Source organism: Megascapheus bottae, chromosome 9, assembly GCF_031878675.1.
Source record: "Megascapheus bottae isolate mThoBot1 chromosome 9, mThoBot2.hap1, whole genome shotgun sequence".
In the NCBI taxonomy this organism is placed as follows: Eukaryota; Metazoa; Chordata; class Mammalia; order Rodentia; family Geomyidae; genus Megascapheus; species Megascapheus bottae.
This window is the reverse complement of record NC_143517.1, coordinates 4,620,178-4,636,879: the sequence shown is the minus strand read 5'-3', so window position 1 is coordinate 4,636,879 and position 16,702 is coordinate 4,620,178. Positions and strand designations below refer to the sequence as shown.

Below are 16,702 nucleotides of genomic sequence, written 5' to 3'. Positions count from 1 at the left end.
AGCTTCCCACACAAGTGTAGGAGTTTTGGTAAATGATTTAAGAGTTGAACACACTTCAGGGAGGTGATGGAGCAGTATATGAGTCATTCTTCTTGGAGGGAAAATGATATTTGACTTGTGCCTTGAAGAATATGGACATTGAACTCAAAGGAAAAAAGGGTGAAAAGGTGCAGCAGTGGAGTTCACTGAACACTAATGAAAGTGAATTATACAGCTCGTGGGTGAGACTGGAGGGAGAGCGGGAGTGGGAGAGAACGAGGGACCAGAAGACACTGCATGAAAGGAAATGTACTTATTACCTGACTGATGTCATTGTAATCCCTCTGTTCATCACCTCTAGAATAACAATAAAGTAGATTAATTTAAAAAAGAATATGGATATTGTGAAGAAGACCCATGATGGGGAAAAAAATAAAGGGAAGAAATGCCACTGTTCTAAAAGAAATATTCTCATTACATTGAAAATGGAAGAAAAAAGTTAAGAGGAAAAATAAAAAGACACAGAGACATGTGACACAATGTTTTTAGGAAAGGACAAACAGCCTCAGGATGGCATGCTTGCTGTTAGGGAGCACTGGGAGATGAAGATGAGAAGACAGGTTTCCAAAGGTTAAAAAGCCATCAAAGCTAGTTTTGCCCTCCTGACTTTCTGGCTTGTTTAAAATTCACATGGACAATAAAGAGCAATACTGCAGAAGCCAAGCAAGCACAGAGGTTAATAAGATGGAACAGAGACATTCTAGGAACATTTAATTTAGGCATCTGCCTTTGCAGAACTATTTTCACAATATATATTTTTCTTTGGGTAAGCCATATTTAATAAAATTGCTCATCATCCAGACATCTCAAGTTCTCGGGGAATATTGTAATGGATCCATCAGTGGCAACAGAAATCATATCGATGTGGTGGAAATATGATAGAAATGTCATGACAGTGCATGCCTGCATCAGTGTTGAGGAAATATGTGTGTAGTAACTGGCACATTCTATCCAACTGATATCAACTAAAACATCTTCCTTCCCACGTCCTGTCAACAGAACCACAACACTATTAATTTCTAAGAAAATGTTCTAGTATATTTTTTCTTACAAAGCTATGTAAAGTCCACGTGGTAGATGGTACATTCCTGGTGTGTGTGTGTGTGTGTGTGTGTGTGTGTGTGTGTGTGTGTGTGTTTGTGTGTGTGTGTGTGATATGTGCCATTCCTGAGCTTGAATTTAGGGCATGGGCACTGTCTCTGAGCTTTTATACTCAATTTTATACTCAAGATGAGTGCTCCACTATTTGAGTCTCAGCGCTACTTCCAGGTTTTTTGGTAATTGGAGATAAGAATCTTTTCTTTTTCTTTTGGTCGTGGGGCTTGAACTCTGGGCCTGGATGTTAACCCTGAGCTCTTCAGCTCAAGGCCAGTGCTCTACCACTTGAACCACAGTGCCACTTCCAATTTTCTGGTGATTAATTGGAGATAAGAGTCTCACAGACTTTTGTCCCCAGGTTGGCTTTGAACTGTGATCCTCAGATCTCAGCATCCTAAATGGCTAAGATTACAGGCATGAGCCACCAGAATTCAGTTCCTGTTACATTGTTTTACTATTTTAAATATTTAATAATGGCATTCTAAAATGATAGATAATCCAAAGGAATATTATTGGTAGCACTGGGGATTAAACACAGAGCCTCGTGCTTGCAAAGCAGGCTCTACCCCTTGAACTATATCTCCAGCCCTCCAAAAGGAATATTTAGGCAAAAAGGACACAAAATTTTAGAGAAGTCAGAAGAGATGTTCCCATGGGTCTCTTTAATCTACCACAAATCTGTGATCAGGCCAGCCTGTGTAGTGCTGAGTATTCGGACTGGGGAATTTAAATGTTTATTCAAATAAAATCATGGCGAGGAATCACAAGATTCAGAAGTTTTGGTCCATAGTAACATGACCCATTGTTTCTGAGCCCAATGCCATGCAATATGCCAACACATAGAGGTGGCAGAAACATATAACGTACCTAAACTAAATCATGGGTAAATAGAAATCGTAGGGAGACCTTTAACTAGTATGGAGATTTAATCCATAATCAAAACCTCGCCACAAGAAAAGCCTAGGACCAGATGGCTTCACTGGTGAATTCCACCAGATGGTCCAAAATAATTAATGCTGATCCGTTTCAAATTCTTCTAAATATTAAAAGATAAGAAAACACTTCCAGACTTGGGATACAACTAAATTATAAGACACTTTCTTAGCACATGAGAGGCCCTGGGTTCAATCCCCAACACCACAAATAAATGAATATTAAAAATAAGTAAGCACGGGGCCAGGAGTTTGGCCTAGTGGTAAAGTACTGGCCTAGCTTGCATGAACACCCAGGTTCTATTATTACATATATAGAAACAGCCAGAAGTGGTGCTGTGGCTCAAGTGGTAGAGCTCTAGCCTTGAGAAAGCTAAAGGACAGTGCTCAGGCCCTGAGTGCAAGCCCCAGGACTGGCAATGAATAAATAAATAAATGAATAAATAAATAAGTAGAGTAAAGAGAGCTTATGCCTGTAGTTCTACCCAGGAGGTTGAGCTCTGAGAAATGTGGTTCAAAACCAGCCCAGGAAGAAAGGTCTGTGAGATCTTTATCTCTAATTAGCCACCAAAGCCTGAAGTGGAATTGTAGTTCAAGTTGTAGAGAAAAAAAAACCCAAAAACTCAGGGAGAGCTTCCAGGTCCTGAGTTTAGGACCAAGAATCAGCACAAAAAAGAGGTATGACTCAAGTGGTAGAACCAGCCTAGCAATCATTAGTCCCATAATAATAATCATAAATAATAAAATAAGTACAAAAAAGAAAACACAGCTGGGCACTGTGGCTCACGGCTGTAATCCTAGCTACTCAGGAAGCTGAGTTGTGAGGATTGCAGTTCAAAGCCAAGCCGGGCAAGAAAGACCAAGAGACACTTATCTCCAATTAACCACCAGGAAACTGGAAGTGGTGCTGTGGCTTAAGATGTAGAGTGTTAGCCTTAAGCTGAAGAGCTCAGGGACAGGGCCCAGACCCAGAGTTTGAGACCCACAACTGACAGAGAGGGGGTGAGAAGGCCAATATTACTCTGACACCAAAGCAAGACACAGACAAAAAGAAAAACTCCAAGCTAACATTCCTAATGTGTGTAGGTGTATACGTCTTCAACAAAATACTAGCAAACCAATTCAAAAGCCAAACTAAAAGGATTGTACATCATCACCACGTGGGGTTTATTTCCAGGCTGCCAGAATGGTTCAATATTTGAAAATTAATGAATTATTCTACTTATAATGGAATTAATGGTAAAAACCAATCATTGTCTTAATATATTCATGGAGAGCACAGATGGTATTTGACAAATCAATACCCTCTTATAGAAAAAAAGCATTTCCACAAACTAAGAAATGGCCATAGCCAATGTCATAGTCAATGGTTAAAAACAGGTGTGGGTCGTCTGAGCGACTGGGACGAGTGAGCATTCTTGAGGCCGTCCGCTCCTTCTGACTGGGAAAAGATGGTCAACATCCTGAAAGAAGTGCTTATAGAATGTGATCCTGCCGTGAGGCAGTTCCTCCTGTACTTGGATGAATCTAATGCCCTGGGCAAGAAGTTCATCATTCAAGACATCCATGACACTCATGTCTTCATGATAGCAGATTGGTTAATGTGCTCCAGGAGCAAGTTAGGTGAATTAATGGACCAAAATGCTTTTTCTCTTACCCGGAAGTAAAAATACTAAATGTTGACTACTTAGGAATTACAAACAGTGCATGTGAAAGATCATCCCCATTTCCAGCTATGTAATCAGTTAAACCTAGCAGATTGTTTAGGAGCGTGTTGTGGGAAAGACTGTGGGATCATTTGTTCAAAAAAAGCCCCTGAACTGATTGTGTTGTACTTTAGAATTTAAAAACAATAACAACAAAGAACTTCTCTAATTGTAGCCTATTCTTTCAGTAAAATAAAATTGTTACTCTTAAAAAAAAAACAAATTATTTCATGATTTTATGAAATATCAGGAACAAGAAAAGGTTGTTAACTCTCACCACATTTACCTAATATGGCAGTGGAATTTATAGCCAGAGAAATTAGACAAGAAAAAGATGTAAAAAGACCTGGTATGTAGTGCATACCTATATATTCAAGCACCAAGCATGAGTTTTAGGCCAACATGGGCTATATAATAAGCTCCTGTCTCAAAAGAGCAGAACAAAACAAGCAAGAAAGGAAAATAAAGACATTTACGGCCAGGGAGTTTGGCCTAGTGGTAGAGTGCTTGCCTAGCATACACCAAGACCCCCTGTTAGATTCCTTGGTACCACATACGTAGAAAAGCTGGAAGTGGTGCTGTGACTCAAGTGGTAGAGCACTAACCTTGAGCAAAGTCCAAGGACACTTCTCAGGCCATAAGTTCAGTCCCCAGGACTGGCAAAAAAAAAAAAAAAAAGAGAAAAGAAAAGAAAGACATTTAAATTTAAATGAAATATGTAAACCCACTAACTTTTTATTGAAAAAAAAGCCTTCAAACTAAGAAATAATTCAATAAAGTAAGATAAAATATCAAAATATAAAAAACAGTTATGTTTGTATATACTACCACGAAATTACACTATATATATATATATATATGCCGAGTCATGACATTAGAAAGAAGAATCTCATTTTTGAGTATATATATATATAGTATATCCAGGAGAATTGAAGTCATGATTTCAGAGGTTTGTTCCCTGCCATGCTCCTCACAGCATTATTAACAATAGCCAAAATTTGGAACCAATCTAAATGTCATAAATGAATGATGAATAAAGAAAATATGGCATACACTCTGAAGTACTATTCAGCCTTTAAAAAGAAATTCTATGATGTGCAACATAAATTTCCTTAAAGACATAATGCTAAGTAAAAGATAGTAGGTACAAAAAGACAATTACTTCAAGACAACATTTATCTGCAATAAAACCAAACCCTGGAGAGGTAATTACTAGAGGCAGAGGACAGAGAAATAGTTATACTAATCAGCAGACAGTTTCAGCTAAGATTTATCTTACTTATCTGTCATACAGCATTGTACTTATAGGCAACAATCATGTATTTTGTACTTAAATTGGTTTAAAAGATAGCTTTATATGAAGTATTTGTGTTACAGTAAAAAAAAAAATTAATCATCTTTTTCAAATCACAAAATGACCAAACATCCCCCTCTCCTGGCTAGTACAAGTAACTACTGTTTCTTAAAATAAATTCATAGCTGAAGCCTTGCCGCTCATTCATGAAGATGTCCAATTATTAAATTGCCCCGATTCCTGAGGATGCCAATGTTTAACAAATGTCTACTTCCTTAAACCTACCAAACCACCAACCTTGGATACAAACTAATAGTGTTCATTGCCTTTTGTTGTTGTTGTTTTTCCAACAACCTGATGCTAAGATACCGATATTCCATGGTTGTCTTTCCTCCCCGTCTAGATGCTGTCCACATCTACAGCTATATAAAGGGGTGTTTGGTATTCCCCAACTCAACGCAGCATTTTGCTTTCTGTATTAAGCACAAAATGGGAAAATAGCTCCCAGTTACTTTTTCATAACCAATGGCTTTATAAGTAATAGTGAATATTGAATACATGTGAGATAATGAATATTAGTGGAGATACACCCCAGACACCATATTTAAGTCTCTATTGTTATAAATGAGAGCTGTATGAAAGGAAGAAAGAATACACACTGACAGGAAATGAATGATTATGGCCCTGGCCCTTTAAAAGACACCTGTAAAGCCAGATGCTAGGGGTTCGTGCTTGTAATTCTAGCTCCTCAGGAGGCTGAGATCTGTGGATCACAGTTCAAGCCAGCCCAAGCAGAAAAATCCATGAGATTTTTACTTCCAATTAACCAACAAAAAGCCAGAGTAGCAGGGCACAGTGGCTCACGCCTGTAATCCTAGTTACACAGGAGGCTGAGATCTGAGGATCTCAGTTCAAAGCCAGCCAGGGCACTAAGGTCTGTGAGACTCTTATATCCAATTAACCACCAGAAAACTGGAAGTGGTGCGGTGGCTCAAGGGGTAGGGCTGTAGCCTTGAGCTGAAGAGCTCAGGGATAGTGCCCAGTCTATGAGTTCAAGCCCCACAACCCATAACAATAAAAAAAAAAAAAGCTAGAGTGGGGTGTGGCTCAACTGGTAGAACATCAGCCTTAATGAAAAAATTAAGTGAATAGGTCCTGAGTTCAGGCTCCAGTAGAGTCACAAAGATAGACAGATAGATGATAGATAGATAGATAGATAGATAGATAGATAGATAGATAGATAGATAGATAGATAGAACCCCATGCTAAGAAGAGGAAAATGTTCCTGCTAATCAACACCTCAAATAGGCTATTCAGAGGTGGGTGGTGCCAGCCATTTAGGAAAGGTAATCAAGGTAATGTTTTCTACGTGAAGCTTTCCTAAGGCTGCATTTTTGCTGCAGCAGAAATCCACATTTCTCTGCAGCAGAGTTTGTCTAGCTCTGAGAACGAGGCATCTTTGAGCTAGGCTTCTGCATTCGACATTCATTGAATATTGAATCTCTCATCTCCGGGCTTTCAGCTTTGGGGGGAGAACTCCCTCCACACACCAGAGGCACCACGATGGCTGTGCGAAGTTACTTAGACTCAGCCTCCTCACTTAGAGGGGAGCTGGGAACTGTCCTTTTCTCTGTGACTCCATATGATGCAAGGGGGAAGCAGCTTTCAGAGGCTCCTTTAACAAAAACACTAACTCTACTTGTGGGGGCCCCACACTAATCCCCTTCTTCATCCTGGAGATTTGGGTCAACCTCAGAATTTTGACATAAATCTTTAACTTACAGCACACTTACTTTTCCTTCCTAACAAACAGGTTAATTACAGGGTGGTACTAGGTACTAAAAACTAGGTACTGGTGGCTCACACCTGTAATCAGAACCACTTAGAAGACTGAGATCTGAGGGTCACAGTTCGAAGCCAACTCAGGCAGGAAAGTCCATGAAACTCTTATCTCTAATTACCACCAAAAGGCTAAAGTGGAGCTGTGGCTCAAGTGCTAGAGCACTAACTTTGAAAGAAGCTAGAGAATATCTCCCAGACCCAAGTCCTAGTACCATCACACACACACACACACACACACACACACACACACACACACACACACACGCACGCACACACATGCACTGCACTGCACTGTAGGAGATCTGGATTTCAGACATTTGTACAGGAAATTACAAAGCACCACTGAATCTTGACCAGGTATGGTGCAGGGTGGGTGGCAGTGTCTGTGTTGTCAGACTATCACAGGGTAGTCTGAACAGAAAATGCTGAGTCTAGGGAAGGGGAGGAAGATGCTGCCACCTTGTGTACAGGAGGACTCCTTACTCCCATAATAAAGGGACTGTTCCTGGGACTGTCAAACAATAAGTCTTGCTGATAAGAAGGAAAAGAGGAGAAGAGACGAAATGAGAGGAGAGGAGGGGAGGGGAGGGGTGAAGGAGGGAGAACAGAGAAGGAAAGGGAAAGGAAAGGAAGGGAAGGGAAGAGGAGAGAAGGAGACTGGAGGGGAGGGGAGGGGAAAGGAGGGGACACATCCCAAGTCCTTCCAGTGAGTTGTTTCTGGAATAGTGAGATGCAAAATGGATGGCTCAGCATATATGAACATCAGCAGACTCTTTAGACCTAGGCAAGAAGAGACTGCACTAGGCCATTGTCCTGGGGCCTTTTCTCAATGGCCCTCTACATGATTCCAGGGTCTCATTCTATTTCCCTTGTATCTGTTCTCCAAAATGGCCTGCTTTACTTCTCTGTCCTTTTAATTTTCTGTACCAGATTTGAATTCAGACCCATGTGCTTGCTTGATTTGATTGTTTCACTGGCTCTCTAGCACTGGAGCCATAGCCCCTAGCCTGGCCTTTTGCTGGTTAGTTGAAGAAAACTCTTATGCTCAGGCTGGCTTCAAACCACATTCCTTCTCAGCAGCTAGGATTATAGGCATGAACTAGAGACTTATTTTTTTTTCCAGTCCTGAGGCTTGAACTCAGGGTCTGGACACTGTCCTTGGACTTTATTTTGCTCAAGGCTAGCACTCTGTCACTTGAGCCACAGCATCACTTCTGGCTTTTTCTTTTTTTCATATATTTTTATTGTAATTAATAGAAGGGTTACATTATATTTGCCAGATAGAAGGTGCATTAATTCACATACATTAATACCCTTTCTCATGTCTTGGTCACAATTTCCCTCCCCCCCACCCTCATCCCTCATCTTGTTTTTCCCCCTTCCCTATCCAATTTCAAATACCCAAATACAAATATATCCAATATATCAGATAACAAAGTGAAATATTGTATTGGTGTGAGCTCTGCTTTGAAGACCTTATAGAATTCAGCTGTGAATCCATCTGGCCCTGGGCTTTTCTTAGGTGGAAGGTCTCTTATTTCCATTTCTATTTCAGGCCTGTTTAGTTGGGTCAGTTCTTGGCTCAATGTGGTTATGTTAATATTGGCTAGGAATTCATCCATTTCTTCTAGATTCTCAAATTTGTTGGCGTATAGGTTTGAGTATTCCCTCATGGTGCTCTGGATCTTGGTAATTTCTGTCATGATATTACCATTTTCTTCTGTGATTTTGTTTATTTCAGTATGCTCCCTTCTGTTTTTGGTAAGATTTGCTAAGAGTCTGTCAATTTTGTTAATTTTTTCAAAGAACCAACTCCCTGTTTTGTTGATTCTTTCTATAGTTTTTTTGGACTCCAATTCATTTACTTCTGCTTTGATTTTAATAATTTGTTTCCTTCTACTGGGATTAGGGTTGGTTTGTTGCTCTTTTTCCAGGAGCTTAAGGTGACACATTAAATTGTTGGTTTTTAATTTTTCCAATTTGTCATTGTAGGCACTCAGAGCTATAAATTTTCCTCTGAGTACTGCCTTTGCCATGTCACAAAGGAGCTAGTATTTTGTGTGCTCCTTTTTGTTAAATTTCATAAACTGTTGGATTTCTGTTCTGATCTCTTCGATGATCCATTGGTGATTCAACAACGTGTTGTTCAATCTCCATGAGTTACAGGGTTTTCGTTGGTGGAGATTGGTGTTCAGTTCCAATTTGATGCCTTGTGGTCTGAGAGAGTGCAGGGAATAATTTCAGTGTTTCTGAATCTGCCCAGGTTTGTTTTATGGCCTAGGATGTGGCCTATTTTGGAAAATGTTCCATGTGATGTGGAAAAAACGTATATTGTGTTGTTGCTGGGTGGAATATTCTGCAGATGTCTGTTAGATCTAGTTGGTCTATACAGTTGTTCAGTTCTAAAGTTTCTCTGTTGAGTTTTTGCCTTGTTGATCTGTCCATAGGTGAGAGTGGTGTGTTAAAGTCACCAACAATCACTGTCTTTCGATCTATGTATGGCTTCAGTGAAAGTAAAGTTAGCTTGATGAAGTTCGGAGCTCTGGGATTGGGTGTGTAAATATTTAGGATAGTTATGTCCTCCTGGAGGAAAGATCCCTTTAGTAGTATGTAGTAACCTTCTTTGTCTTTTCTCACTAATTTTAGTTTGAAGTCTATTTTATCTGATATGAGGATGGCAACTCCAGCCTGTTTATGGGGGCTGTTAGCTTGATAAAGTTTATTCCAACCTCTCACTTTCAAAAAATGTTTTTTTTGGGGGGTAAGATGTGTCTCTTGAAGACAGCAGAACGATGGATCTTGCATTTTGATCCAACTAGATAGTCTATGTCTTTTAATTGGAGAGTTAAGTCCATTGATATTGAGAGTCAGGATTGAGAAATATTTATTAGTTCCTGCCAATTTTAAAAGCTTTCATTAGGGCCTGTGTCTTGACAGTTCTTGTGGTACTTAGATGGTATGATTTTTAGGTGCCATTTTTTTTCTCTGTATTACATTTGTGTTGGTTTTCTATGTTGAGAATTTTCTGTAATGTTGGTTTGGTTGCTACATCATGTTGAAGCTTTTCCCTGGAATGGAATGTTTTTATTGTTCCCTCAGTTATGAATGAGAGCTTAGAGTATTCTTGGTTGGTAGTTATTTGACTTCAGGGCATGATATATATCCTTCCAATCTCTTCTTGCTTGCATGGTCTCTGCTGAGAAATCTGGGCTTATTCTGATTGGTTTGCCTTTATAAGTGATTGTTCTCTTCTCCCTGGCTGCTTTTAGGATCCTTTCTTTGGTCTCTATTGATCCTGTATGGATTATAATGTGGTGGTGGGATGTCCTTTTCTGGTCAGGTCTATTTGAGATTCTAAAAGCTTCTTGTATCTGGATGGGCCTGCCCTTCTTGGATATTTGGGAAGTTCTCTGAGATGATTCCATGAAGTATATTTCCAATACCATTGACCTCTTTCTCCAGACCCTCCTCAATACCAATTAGCCTTAAATTAGGCTTCCTAATTATATCTTGGACCTCCTCTAGAGTTTTCTCATATTTCCTAGATTTGGATTGACTCATTTTCTGTTCTTTCTCTATAATAACTAAATTATCTTCAACCCCAGAAATTCTCTCTTCTGCATTGTCTAACCTGCTATCAAAGCTATCTACTTTATTCTTCATCTCCCTTGCTTCTAATTGCTCATTTTTGATGCCTTGCATCTCTTGTTTTAGATCATGACTTCTGGCTTTTTCTATATATGTGGTACCAGGAATCGAGTCCAGGACTTCATGCATGCTAGGCGAGTACTCTACCACTAAGCCAAACTCCCGGCCGAAATATTCTTAACATTAAGATGGTTGTGATGCTTGCATTGTGGGGACAGGTCCGAAGATCTGCAGTGCACTCACAGCTTCTGCAGTGCCTTCTGTAATACAGGGGATGTGCATGAACGACAGCTGACTGACACATGCTCATTCATCTTTGCTGACACTGCCCTTTCATGGACACCCACAAACGCCTGCGAATTACACAGAATGACTTTCAGTCTCACATGCTTATAAAAACTGCCTCTGACAGCGGCAGCTGCAGGCTGGAGAAACATTACAGATGGGGACACAAATGTAAATTATGCTTTTACCACGACTAAATCCAAGTTGTTTCTGCCTGCTGTTGCTTCTGCTTCTGCTGCTGCTGCTTCCTCTCCTTCCTCCTCCTCCTCCTCCTCCTCCTCCTCCTCCTCCTCCTCCTCCTCCTCTTCTTCTTCTTCTTCTTCTTCTTCTTCTTCTTCTTCTTCTTCTTCTTCTTTTTCCTCTTCCTTTTCTTCGGGCCTGGAGAGTTTCCCTGAGAATTTTTGTTCTAAGTTCTCTACTACTTGAGCTACAGTTGGAGATCCAAATTTTGTAGGCTTTCCTGCCCACACTGGCTTCAAACCTCAGGCCCTACATCTGAGTGTCCTGAGTAGCTAATATTACAGGTGTGACCCACCAATTCCCAACTTGCGCAGAGACTTTCTTAACTTAGGACAATCACTATTTTTACCTCTGGAATACCTCTGCATTCCATCAAAACTCTTTTTTCCCCAGTATTTGGGGTTTAGACTCAGTACTTGCTGAGCCTAGCTGGTGCTCTACCATTAAAATCATGTCTCTAAGTCTGATTTTTGCTTTTATTTTGGAAATGAAATCTCAAACTTGTCTAGTTTAGATGGCTTTGAATCACAATCCACCAGATCACAGTCTCCTGGCTAGATAGGAGACTATAAGTCACTAGAGCCTGGACTATCAAAAAAAATTATATTATCATCTCCAAACATTACCTTCTTCTTGACAGAATTTACTTTACTTACTTGTTTGTTTGTCTGTTTGCTTATGTGCTGTTCCTGGGGATTGAACTCAGGATTTGAATATTGCCAGTACTTTTTAGCTAGTGCTCTACTACTTGAGCCACAGCTCTACTTCTGGATTTTGGGTGATTAATTGGAGATAATAGTCTCACATGGGGCCAAGATCATAGCCTAGTGGTAGAGTGCTCGCCTAGCATGCAAAAAGCCCTGGGTTCGATTCCTCAGTACCACATACACAGAAAAAGCCAGAAAATGTGTCTAAGGACAGTGCCCAGGCCTGAATTCAAGCCCCAGGACTGGCAAAAACAAACAAACAAGAGTCTCACATATATTCTTGCCCAGGCTGGCTTCAAAGCAAGATACTCTCATCTCAGCCTCTGATTGGCTAGGACTCTGAATCCTCTCAGATCACCAGTCAAAGTGTGTGGAATGTGGGATATTGTAAGATTTCATTGAAATGTATAATAAAGAAGATGTATATCTACTGCCTCAAATTCCCTTTAGTCTAGGAAATACTTGCTATGCATGGCCAATATTCATGGAATCAACCCAGATGCTCCTCAGTGGACAAAGAAGAAGAAATGTGAGATACACACACACACACACACACACACACACACACACACACACACACACATACACACACACTAGAAAGAATGTTATTATATATACTATTCAAAGGGAAATAGAAAGACTTGGAAAGCATTGTATTAAGTGAAGTAAGCTTGACCTAAAGAAACATAGATTGCTTTGTTTCCCTCTTTTGTTATTACTGAGACTGTGCCTCTTAGAATGTCCCTATAAATTAGAATGTGCCTATAAATCTACAGTAAGTACACTAGATGGCAAAATGCAAAAATCTACACTTGGACATGGTAAGTTATACAAGATTCTAGACATTCACTCAGTGAGGCCAAAGGAGAATATGCTTAGGAGAGAATCACAAAGACTCAATAGCTATGTGCATAGAAATAGTGTGCTGGTCCAAGTGGTAGAACTCTGGCCTTGAGAAAGCCCAAGGACAGTACTCAGTCCCTGAGTTCAAGCCCCAAGATTGGCCAAAAAAAAAAAGAAGAAGAATGTGCTCATAAAAGAAGTAAACAGGGGCCGGGAGTTTGGCCTAGTGGTTAAAGTGCTTGCCTAGCATGCATGAAGACCCGGGTTCGATTCCTCGGTACCACATACATAGAAAAAAGCCAGAAACGGTGCTGAGGCTCAAGTGGTAGAGCTCTACCCTTGAGAAAATCCAAGGACAGTGCTCAGGCCCTGAGCTCAAGCCCAGGACTGGCAAAAAAAAAAAAGAAGTAAACAGATCAGATGGTAAAATACAAAAATCTATACGTAGACATGGTAAATTGTACAAGACTCTAGACATTCGTGTGTGTGTGTGTGTGTGTGTGTGTGTGTGTGTGTGTGTGTGTGTGTATCAAACGATATCCTTGAGTATGCTACGCAAATTGTACCAGAGCTCTAACCATAGCCCTTAACTTACATTTTTCTTTAATGTTTACCACTGTATAGTATTTTTATTAGTTTTAGCAAGAATTTGTATGTGAAAACCACTTAAATGCAGTTACAGGTCTTTCACTATCATTATATTATTGAGTTGGCCAGTAAAGTGGTATTTCAAAAACTGTAAAATGTGGGGTTTGAACTCAGATCCTCTTGCTTATTACACAGGTGTTCTACCACTAAGCCATCCCACTGGCTCTCTTGTGTGTTACCTATCTCTATAATATGATCTCATTTGCTATGTTTGGTTTCCTGTCACATCTGGAAAGGCAGGTACCCATCATTACACTGAGATGCTTCTGTTGACACTGAGTTTTGTGCACTTTTGATCTCGAGGTCAGTCTGGAAGCACAGCCATCCTTTCTTAGCCTCCTACCTTGCCAGGATGACAGACGCATGCCATCATACCTACCTGTAGATTGAGAAGGCAGTCTTGAAAACTTTCCCTCCCTGGGCTGTCCTCCAATGTCATTCTCCAACTTTCGGCATACCCAGTAGCTAGGATTATAAGCATCCATGATAGGTGCAATTTCTGAGCTGAGTAGGTTGCTATATACCCATAATTCTAGCAGGTGGAAGGCTGAGGTAAAAGGATGGCCTATTGCTACACAGTGGGACTCTATTTTAATATTAATACATTCAATTTAATATGTGTATAATTAGCATATATTATTTCATATAATGTATAATAGATGGTATATTGTAATTAATTCATATTAATTATAGCTATAGTATACATGATATATCATATATTAATTGTAATGCATATAACATTATATATCTACACGTGTGTATGTGTGTGTATACACACACACACACAACTTTTCTTTTTTTATATATTTTTTATTGTAATCAATAGAAGAGTTACATGACATTTGCCAGATAGATGGTGCATTAATTCCCATACATTGATACCCTTTCATATGTCTTGGTCCCCATTTCCCTCCCCCCCACCCCCACCCCTCATCTTGTTTTCCCCCGTTCCCTATCCAATTTCAAATAACCAAATACAAATATATCCAATATATCAGGTAACAAAGTGAGGTACTGTAACAATATGGTATAACCAAGGGACTGCTGAGATGAGAGATAACATATTACATTAAGGACAACAATCACTCATTATATGGCTTTTGTTTCTATATCCTGGAGGTACTTTCATTTAGCTTCCTACTATATGGCCTTTTGTATCAAGGTTTTGCTCTATTGCAAATCTCTGCTAGGAGAGCCCAAGGTTTCTACAGATTATAACAAATGAGGGAAACCATTGAGCCTAAGTTCCTTTGAGTCTGGCTTACTTCACTTAATATGATCTTTTCTAAGTCTTTACATTTCCGAACAAATGGGGCAATGTCATTCTTTCTGACAGCAGCATAGAATTCCATTGTGTACAAATACCACAACTTGTTGATCCACTCATCAACTGAGGGACATCTAGGTTGGTTCCATATCTTTGCTATGGTGAATAGTGCTGCAATGAACATTGTTGTGCTAGTGGATTTAGTATGTCTTTGTTTCTCGATGATTGGGTAAATGCCAAGTAGTGGAATTGCTGGGTCATAGGGGAGCTCTATGTTTAGTCTTTTGAGGAACTACCATACTGCTTTCCATAGTGGTTGAACGAGTTTACACTCCCACCAACAGTGTAGTAGTGATCCCTCCTGGCCACATCCCCTCCACCATCTGTTGTTATTAGTTTTCTTGATCCTGGCCATTCTAACTGGAGTGAGGTGGAATCTTAGAGTTGTTTTGATTTGCATTTCTTTTATGACCAGAGATGTTGAGCATTTCTTCATGTGTCTATAGGCCATTCTTGTTTCTTCTTCAGAGAAGACTCTCTTTAAGTCTTTGGCCCATCTTTTAATGGGATGGTTGTTACTTTGGAGATTAGTTTTGGATTGATTCAATTTTTGGAGCTGTTGATATATTTTAGAGATGAGGCCTTTGTCTGTTGTATGGTGGGTGAAGATCTTCCTAATTAGTTTACTAGCTATGTCCTTTGCCATACAAAAGCTCTGCAGTTTAATGCAGTCCCACTTATCCAGCCCTTCTCTGATTTGTTGTGATTCTTGGTCCTTATTAAGAAAGTTTCGACCTGTTCCAAGGAGGCCTAGTGTATCTCCTATTCCTTCTTGTAAAGTTTTCAGAGTGTCAGCTTTTACCTCCAGGTCTTTGATCCATTTGGAGTTAATTCTAGTGCAGGGTGACAAAGAAGGATCCAACTTTAGTTTTCTGCATGTGCTTAATCAGTTCTGCCAGCACCACTTGTTGAAGAGGCTATCTTTCTTCCATTCTATTTTTTTGGCTCCTTTGTCAAAGATTAGGTGGCCATAGGTCTGTGGGTTAATATCTGGGTCTTCAGTTCTATTCCATTGGTCTTCAGGCCTGTTCTTGTGCCAGTACCAAGCTGTTTTGAGGATTATAGCTCTGTAATAGAGTCTAAAGTTTGGTATTGAAATTCCTCCTGTGCTGTTCTTTCTGCTAAGAAGTGTTTTTGCTATATGGGGTCTTTTATTATTCCATATGAAATTTTGGATTGCCTCTTCTATTTCTTTAAAGAATGACATTGGGATATTGATGGGTATTGCGTTGAATTTGTAGATAGCCCTTGGCAAGATTGTTATTTTCATGATATTGATTCTTCCAATCCAGGAGCATGGGAAGTTTTTCCATTTCCTCAATTCTGCTTTAATTTTCTTTTTCAGGGTTTTAAAGTTTTCATCAAAAAGGTCCTTTACATTGTTAGTTAAGATAATTCCTAGGTACTTTATTTTCTTTGAGGTTATTGCAAAAGGAATTGCTTTCCTGATTGTTGCCTCGTTCCTCTCACTGTTGGCGTAGAGGAAGGCAATTGATTTTTGAGGGTTAATTTTATACCCTGCTACCTTTCCAAAGTTTTGAATCAGCTCAAGGAGCTTGGGAGTAGAGTCTATAGGATTCTTTAAATACAGGATCATGTCATCTGCAAAGAAGGAAAGTTTTACTTCCTCTTTCCCTATTTGGATCCCCTTTATGCTTGCTTCTTGCCTTATTGCACTGGCTAGGAATTCTAGTACTATGTTAAAGAGGAGTGGAGAGAGTGGGCATCCTTGTCTAGTTCCTGATTTTAGAGGGAATGGCTTTAGCTTTTCGCCGTTAAGTATAATACTAGCAGTGGGTTTCTCATACACAGCCTTTATTACATTGAGGAATGTTCCATTGATTCCTAGTTTCTCCAGAGCTTTTAACATAAAGGGGTGTTGGATCTTGTCAAATGCCTTTTCTGCATCTATTGAGACAATCATGTGATTTTTGTCCTTACTCCTGTTGATGTGTTGAATTATATGAATTGATTTGCGTATGTTGAACCAGCTTTGCCTCCCTATGATGAATCCAGTTTGATCATAGTGTATAATTTTTTTGATGAGTTGTTGTAGACGGTTGGCCAGTATTTTGTTGAGAAGTTTTGCATCG

At 39.7% G+C, this 16,702-nt stretch overlaps 1 pseudogene; it reads left to right on the top strand.

The window, feature by feature from the left end:
• The first annotated feature begins 3,520 nt into the window (after positions 1 to 3,520).
• Positions 3,521 to 3,736, top strand: LOC150058708 (general transcription factor IIH subunit 5 pseudogene; annotated as a pseudogene).
• The last annotated feature ends 12,966 nt before the right edge of the window (positions 3,737 to 16,702 follow it).